Genomic DNA, 9,566 nt, shown 5'->3' on the forward strand with positions numbered 1-9,566 from the left:
AGTCATTTATTCTTCGCCGCATGATGTGCCTCTTGTTGCTTCACTATAGCAAGTTATTTCCTCAATATAGCATTCTCACTCAGTAGATATTCAGAGTTGTCTTGTGCTACTATGGAAAAAGATACATTTTATTCCATAATTTACCTATGATCCCTTCTGGTCTTGGTAGTTATCACCTTCTCTGTAGAAAATGACACTAGATTCTGAGAATCATTCTAGAAATAAATATGCCTTTGCAGCTCAATCTTTTTCTTAAGTTGATCAAACATGACATTGCATACATCCATGAATCTATCTGTAGGTGGAGGTGTGATTCCCATTTCTCTGAATGGAAGATCACCACCTATGAGGGGAGGTTCCTCTAGAGGACCTATTTCATCATCCATGGCTTGGATGGTATCTTCTTCCTCCAACTCTTCTTCTTCTATCTCATGAGCCAATTGTTCTTCTTCTGGCCTCTATGTTGCTTATTCCTCCTAGGACTACCTTTTTTTTCTTCTTTTATCCTTCTCATATCATATTCTTCTTCTTCTTACATCTGGAGAAGCTCATCCCGTTTCCTCTTCTCCTCTTCTTATTCTTCTTCTATCTTCTCATGTTCTGTGTGGATGGATCCTATGTTCAGAGGACCAACTTTCCATTTCCTTCTTCTCTTGCCTATGGAATAATACCTTATCCTCTTATTAGGAGCTACTTTCCTTGCTTGAGGGGTTATTTGTTCTTCCTCCTGGAGTTGCATATATTGAGTTGGTGGATCTTGGGGTGAAATGGTATCCATCCTTAGACATACCTTCGTGTTTTCATCGTACCAGTTATTTACCTTCTCATCTTCTACTGTAGATATCGATGAATACCTTGTAGTGTGACTGATCCTTTCACAATGTTTCTTGAACACTCTCCTGGGATCATATCCATGAAAGACTTTAGTGGCGAAGTGCAAGTGATCCAACTCTATTATTTTTGTCATTGTTGCCTTATGGCTCTTTAATTCATATAATCTAATCCTCAAAGAGAAGGTGGGCCAAGGGGCTTTCTTCATCCTATGAAGAACTCATGGAAATACCTTTTCTAACTGATTTGATACTTCTTGCATGACCACCTTATTGGTCACATATCATGGCATGAGATGAGGGGTTATCTGACAGCCAAAACATTTGATGTATGTACCCTTGAGAGATGAAAACCAATCCACGATATCTCATAGTGACTCCTTTACTTGATAAGTCATGCAAGGAGGATCGATTTCAAATATCATATGAAAGATAACTACAAAGATGTGCTTGGTCAATATTTCGTATGTGCCTCTGAAACTTGATTTTGATAACACTCTAGAGTGAAAGTGAACTGAGAGCTTGTCCTAATGAGTCCAATTCTAGTAAATTCCAGGGAACACATATTTTTCACAAATTCCATCTCAAAGAAATGCAGACATGTAGAATTTTGGTTCCTGGTTCTCCCTCAAAGATGTTTTTTCCTACCCCACATGACACTACAACTCGAAGGACAATATATCTACCCAATTGAAAGATTTTCCACAAGGTACCACCATATTGAGCATATATATCCATTTTTATTCAAACACATCAGCATTCTTGCACCCATGCAGCTAAAAACACATGGCTATCATATATTGATATACATCTCTAAGAATCTTAGTGATATAGATTTAGAATGGGCAATGGTGAAACTTAGTAGGCTCTTGACACCATGATTTGATAATGTCACTTGTGTCGAGATCAGCCCACCTAATGTAGAAGTCACTATTTGCATATTCTGCGGGTCTAAGCATCTTGTAGCATGTTGCATATCTTCTCCATAATAAGTGGAAATATTATCGCCAATCTCACTTGGAAGCACAGGATGAGAGTCATCCATATGTATAATGATCCACTCAATCACTTCGACGCAGGGGATGACCAGGAATTTGCATGCAGTCTTGTGCATACTAGACTGATTAATGTTGATGTACACTTCAAAGTCTTCCAAGTTCTCAGAAAAACTTTTTTGCATGAATTTGTTGTATATACTACTCCATGTGACCTCAGTAGTCTTATCAATAGAGCACTATGTGTCTACATAAATGGGAATGGTTAGCTTGGTCACTTCAATAGGTTCTTGAGTGCTTCCTTCCAAAAGTTTTTTGGAGGCCACTTTATGGGGAGGCATGGCTCTAATAGATGATGAAAGGGTGATAATACGTCTAGATCAAACACCTATTTGTGGTAGCACACTGATAATGACACAATTAGCTTAATGCAACCTTAATATGAAAAAATATCTCATAAATCATGTACAAAGAGGCATCAAATGTAACTAAACATGAAAATATATGAACGACAATAAAAAATCAATTGCATGCATGATAAAATAGACATGAAAACTAGGAGGGTACACTTTCAAAGCACGAAGGAAGGCAAAGGGTCATTAAGGGCTTTGTCGTCTACTCATGCGGTCAAGCAAGTGAAGGAAACCATCAAAGGTGCATTGGTGCACTTTGAAGGGTTGAATAGGTGAGTTATTAGGCCTTTTAGGACTTCAAAGTTCACTCATGTACTCAAGTAGATAAGGAGGGCGCACTAGTGCACTCTGAAGGGAGAAAGGAACATGTATTCAATCCTTCATTCCTTCAATGTGCGTTCATGTTCTCAAAGGAAAGGAACGTGCACTAATGCATGATGAAGGGATGAAGGAAGAACGTTCAAGTCTTCAAGGTGTGCTCATGTGCTCAAGAGAGGGCATACTTATTCGTGACAAAGAAGTGCGCTCAAGAGGAAAACTTGAATATTTATGGTGCATGTTTCAAGGCTGATCGGGCTTTGACCTCCAAAAATTTGATTTTCCTATTGAAAACTCAAGAACATGTTTGACAACAATATTTCATGACAAAAATGAGAAGAAGGAGGACCTGCAAGATTATATGGATCTTGTCATAATCATAGTAGAATGTGAACAATTGAATAATGTGCAGAGTTTCAACATTTGACAGCAAATTAACACTTGCAGAATCGAGATTAAATAAAAATTATAGAAAATAAACTGAAAAACAAAGAAATTCCAGAAAAAAAAAGCAAGATATACAGTGAAATCATGAAAGGAAATGAATAGATTCGACATGCAAAACTTACTAGTAATGCACGTTAATGAAGAGTTTCGTGATCCATAGTTGTGCACCCAACCTAGATGAGAATGATTATGGAAATGAATTATTAACTAGGTTAATTTAAAAGAATTTACATGCAAAATTGTTTCATGCATGATCTCCACTTGTCAACAAGTGAAAGGATTAGTTAAGGGAAATTAAGTGAGATCCTATTTTCTATTAGTGCACCCACATGCAACCAGGAGGCTCATTCATGCAACCAGGAAGAGTGCATGTCTTCAGCACAAAGGAGTGCGCTCAAGGGGGGGTGCACTTGTTCAACATGAAGGATTTCCCTCAAGGAGGGTGAAATTCTTCAACATGAAGTAGTGCACTCAACTCAAGTGAATGTCTTCATCAACTTGAAGTGATCTTTTTCTGTAAATGGAAATTTCTCGCTTTTGTTTTCTCTTTTTTGTGCTTTTGTGTTCTTTTTGGAGTGCATGTATGGCATAAAGGCTAGTTTCTAACTCAAAACATGTCAGGAGTTCACCTAACCATGGACTAGACATTGACTCAAGTGCTTCTAAGGGTTAGATTATGACACTTAGGAAACATTAACGTAGGAGGATGTGACACTAGGAGAAAACACCTAAATAACAAATCAAACAATAAGATGACACTAGGGGGCTTGAAACGACGATTTATGTACGCTCCAAAATTGACGTAGGAAAACATTTTGGAGAGTCATTGTCGCAACGACAAAACTTGGTGACACACTAGGAGAACCCCAACTTCTCTAAAAAGGTTTCATTTAGGCATTGTAACACCCTCCTCCCACATCTACCCAAGTGGCTGTCCAACTGAGGTAAACAAGTGACAAAGAGTTACTATGATGTGATTCAACTCCCTATGTGTAAGTTAAGGAAGTGGAACTAAGAGAACATAATAACATAGACCTTCCAGATCTATTGCAAAACCCTCAAGAGCCATCCAAACCTTCTAGGTGACTAGCCCCTGAGACAAACTAACTTTTTACTGCATCAATCCCCCAGTCACTCCCATGCCATGGGCATGAGTGCGACCAAGACCCTCCAATCGCTCCCACAAGATGGGTATTCTTGCGACTGGGGACTTTCCCAAACAGTTATGTTCTTGTGACTCCAAATTTTGCGCCACTTTTGCAGGCCTAGAGCTCAGGTCACTACCCAAAACTCCATGACACTTCCATAAATGAAAGATAACAAAATAATAATGATAAAAATTTAATTGCTTGAACAAGGACTTGACTGGAACCCTACTAGACATGAAAGGAATTTCTTCAAACATGTCACAAATATGCATTCTACAGGTTTAAACAACAGATCTGAGGATAGGAGTCTCATACTTATCTAAGAATCACTAAGAGGTATTTATGCCTTATCATAATAACTGCATTACCATCTATTAAGTCACATATTCATTTTTCATTATTTGATCAACCAAAACATGATGAGAGCCATACATTTTCACTATTATAAAACTAAATCATAACCAACATATAACCCATAGAAATATTACGGATATAATAGCCATATAATCCACATTTAAACAAGCATATTTACCCATAAATTACCAAGGAGAGAGAGAGAGATCTTATTAATGATTTCATAAGCCTACTAGGTATAGGACATCCATGAACCACCCAACCGTAGAATAGGCTTAATGAAATATTTCTTTCAAACAATCACCCCTGTGCCACATTCCAACCATGAATGTGGGATTTCATAAAAGAAATCAATCAAAACCGTCCAGGGCTTCCATAGGCAAAACCACCTCAAACCTCAATAAGTGATTCCACCTCACGGTCGGACATCACTAACCTTCACTAGATTGGTCTCTACCCAAGATTTCCAGGGCTCCAAAGCGTTTGTTCCAACCACAGCTTTTAGGACTAGTAACTCAACCCACAGTTGTTATCAGGCTTCCAGAGAGTTTTTCCAACCAGATCTTCCAGGGATAGTAACTCAATGCACGAAGGGATTCCAGAGAATTTTTCCAACCAAGGATTCCAGGACTAGTAACTCAACCCAATTTGTTATAGGGCTTCTAGAGCGTTTGTCCAACCAAGCTTCCAGGAACTAGTAACTCAACCCACAGCTAAAGGCATAAGAAAACCAACCAAAAAAAAAAAAAGGTAAAACCCACAACACCATGGCTATCCAAGAAATGGCAAGGCTAGACAAATCCACTGTCAATCCAAGCAATCCTCAATGCCAATGGCATATTATAACCAAGAAACCACATGCATATGACATGCATGCCAAACCTAGTGAGGAAAACATACATGCGACTCAGTATATGGATTTTTAACCAAGTTTGTTACAGAACCCTCCCCCTTGGGGGAACACCATCTTCGATTTTCAACGACACCTATAATCACAAGACTACTGTAAGAAAAACATACTATCCATGGAGCTTTATAACTTAGCTCGTTGTAGTATTTACAATTATTAACCTTCTGAGAAGTAAACCAACGTGACAACATAACAACATGACAGCCATAATGACATGACACTCATACCACTTATTGGAGTTTTATAGCAACACTCATGGTCGTATTTATATCCATATACATATTTCATATACCAAAGACATATAACAAAACATCACTCAACCAACAAATAGAGAAGGATACATAGCCTGCATCTAATTTGTCATCTCCCATGCATCTTCATCGCGCCCAAAGTGCTTCCACTACACTTTAACATGCTTTATTGTTCGATTCCAAAGCATCAACATCTTTCTCTATAAAATGAACTAAGGTTCTGGTTGGAATTATCCTTCTGGCTCTACCTGTAATACAAACTATCAATCACATGATCAACATATTTAACATACTTCTTAAGCAATGACATATGGAAAACGTCATGTACTTTCATTAGTGCAAGTCGATAGGATACATGCCCAATCCTCTCAAGAATCTTGAAAGGTCCACAAAATTGAGGTGTCACCTTGGCACATGATCCAATCCTCAAGGAGCTCTTCTTTGGTTTGATGTGCAAGTACAACTACTCCCCAACTTGAAACTCCTTAAGCAACATGTTATGACCTACATAGCTCTTATGCCTATCTTGTGCTGCTTTTAGATTCTTCTTTATTACCTATAGTTATTGTTCCATTTCTGCCAACATATCTGGTCCTATCAGTACCTTGTTAATTGGATCACTCCAACTAATAGGAGTATTACAAATTCACCCATAGAGTGCCTCAAACAGACTCATCCTCAAGGATTCCTGATACCCATTCCTGTAAGAAAACTCAACCAGGGGAATATAATCTTACCAATTTCGTTGATGATCCATCACATATATCTTCAACATATCCTCCAATATCTTGTTTACTGTAGGTTTTAACACCGTACAAAAATTACCTACATACGAATTCTAAAACACAGAAAATAAACAATGCGAGAGCATAACACATAAAACACATATACACAGATATGTTCCCCTGGATCCCAAAATCGGGACTACCATCTTGACTTTTCATTAGGTTCCTTTCAATTTTATAATACATATTTATACATGCCAAAGCATCCAATACCATGGACCGAAAACCATCACGTCCAAAACCATGGACCGAGAACCATCGCGTCCAAAAACATGTGCGAAAATATGCACAAAACCATAGGTGGGTCCGCCCAACCTAACATAGGTTCCAAAACCAAAAATTTTTGGGGTACTTCCCCAGACCCCATAGAGTGGGGTTACCTACACTCCTCAAACCCCCTGTGACCCCCCCCCCCCCCCCCGTGGGCTATGCAATCAACGCAACGAAGGGGGGGCTCCGCCCCCCTTTTAACTCCTCGGTTAACTATGTGGGCTAGTTTTGGAAAGAATATAACACAACCCAACATTATCCCACTTGTTGTTTTCTTTCCATAGGGGGCCACAAGAGAGCTTAGTCATTTAACCAGCCCTGCAATGCCCATTGTTTCTCTACACCAAGAGAACTTCTCAGAGCTCACAGATTTTGTCAATGCATCTACAGTATTCTTCAAAGTGTCCACCTTTACTAGCAACATATTTTTGTCTTCTATCATATCCCTCACAAAGTGATACTGAACATCAATGTGCTTTGTCTTTGAATGGTAAGCAGGGTTCTTTGCCAAGAAAAAATCACTTTGGCTGTCACAGTCTATCCTTATAGCTCCCTGTACTAACCCCATACTTGAACACAATATCTACAACCAAACTGCTTCCTTGCTTGCATGAGTGGATGCCATGTATTCTGCCTCTGTAGTTGATAGTGCAACTACAGATTATTTCTTAATCATCCAACTGACTGCACCTCCAAATAGGTTAAACACATGCCCACTTGTAGATCTTCTCTAATCCAGATCTCCAGCCCAGTCCACATCAACAAAGCCACAAATATCCAAAACTCTGTCCAATCTTGGTCTTCCTTGGTAGCACAAACCATAATCACTAGTGCCATGCAAATACCTGAAAACCTACTTCACTGCTGTCCAATGCTCCTTCCCTGGTTTTGACATAAACCTGGTCAATACTCCCACTACATGTGCAATGTCTAGTCTATTACAGACCATCGCATACATTAGGCTACTGACTGCACTTCTATATGGAACATGGGACATATCCTCTTCCTCTTATTGTGTCTTAGGACACTATTCAGCAGATAAATTTACACCTACGGGAATAGGAACCTTCGCCGATTTACTATCCTACATATTAAACCTCTGCAATATTGTCTTGACATACTTCCTCTGGTTTAACCAGAGCTTCCTCTTTGTCCAATCTCTTTTAATTTCCATGCCCAAAATAAGTTTGCAGCGCCAAGGTCTTTCATGTCGAATTTGGAGGACAAATGGGTCTTCAAATCCTGGATAATTTCTTTGTTATTTCCAACCAGAAACATATCATCCACATACAAGACCATATAAATAACATGATCACCAATTAATTTAAAATACACATAGTGATCTGCCTTGCTTCTGGTGTAGCCAAGTCCCATATAAATGTATGAAATTTCTGATACCACATCCTTGGTGACTGTTTTAACCCATACAAAGATTTCTTTAACTTGCATACTAGTTATTTCTTACCCTTCACCGCAAAGCCTTCAGGTTGCTTCATGTAGATCTCCTCTTCTAGATCCCCATGAAGAAATGATGTCCTCACATCCATTTGCTCTACCTCAAAATCAAAAGTAGCAGCAACAGATAAAAGTAATCTAATAGAAGCTACCTTGGGAACAGGAGAAAAAATATCATCAAAATCAATTCCTGACACCTGGGAATATCCTTTTTCTACCAACCAAGCTTTGTATTTCTCCACCTTTCCTTCTGCATTTGTATTCTTCTTGAACACCCATTTGCTGCCAATGGGTTTCCTTCCAGCTGACAACTCCACCAGATCCCAAGCCTCATTTTTGTGCAAAGATGCCATTTCATCGACCATAGCCTCTTTCCAGAGTTTTCCATCCTCTGATTCTATTGCTTCCTTCACAGTTCTGGGATCATCATCAGTAATAGATAAAGAAAAATTTTAATAGAAAGCAGATGGACTATACCTTTCTGGCTGCCTTATTTCTCGAACTAATCTTCTCAAACCCAAAGTTTGTGGCTCTTCATCTTCTGATTCCTCCTCTGCTATAGAGTCTGACTCTTCCTCCTTTAACTCAAACTCTATCTTCTTAGGTTCCTTTGGTTGGACTTCATGTTTAATAACATCTTTTACCTCTCTGAACACCACATCTCGGCTATACACAACCTTCCTTGTTACTTGGTTCCAAAGCTTATAACCCTTTAAACCATCCTTATACCCAATAAAGATGCACTTTTCAGATTTACTATCCAACTTGCTTCGTTTCTCCTTTGGAACATGTACATATGCATCACATCCAAATGCCCTCAGATGTGAAAGAGAGGGTTTCTTACCAGTCCATACCTCTTGCGGAGTCTTATCCTCCAACGTTGATGAAGGTGATCTATTGATCAGGTAACATGTTGTCTCCACTGCCTCTACCCAGAATTCCTGTCCTAACCCGGCACCACTGAGCATGCTTATTGCCATTTCCATCAACATCTTGTTCATTATTTTTGCAATTCCATTTGGCTGAGATGTATATGGAGTAGTCTTATGCCATGCTATACTATACTTCTTACAGAATTCTTCAAATTCCTTGTTGCAAAACTCTCCACCATTATCTGTCCTCAGCAACTTTATCTTCTTCTCTATCTGGTTTCCACCAGAGCCTTGAATTTTTTAAACCAATCAAAGACTTCATATTTCTTCTTAAGGAAATATATCCATGTATTCCTTAAGAAGTCACCTATAAATGATACATGGTACACAGACTTACACAGTGATGGAACCTTCATAGGTCCAAACACATCGCTGTGCACAAGCTCTAATATCTGTTTTTCCCTCTTACCACCAGAGGTGAAACTCACTCAATTCTGCTTCCCATATACACAATTTTC

The sequence above is a fragment of the Pinus tabuliformis genome, chromosome 9, assembly GCF_031772625.1.
Source record: "Pinus tabuliformis cultivar Carrire ecotype Pingquan chromosome 9, CPIR1, whole genome shotgun sequence".
Classification (NCBI taxonomy): Eukaryota; Viridiplantae; Streptophyta; class Pinopsida; order Pinales; family Pinaceae; genus Pinus; species Pinus tabuliformis.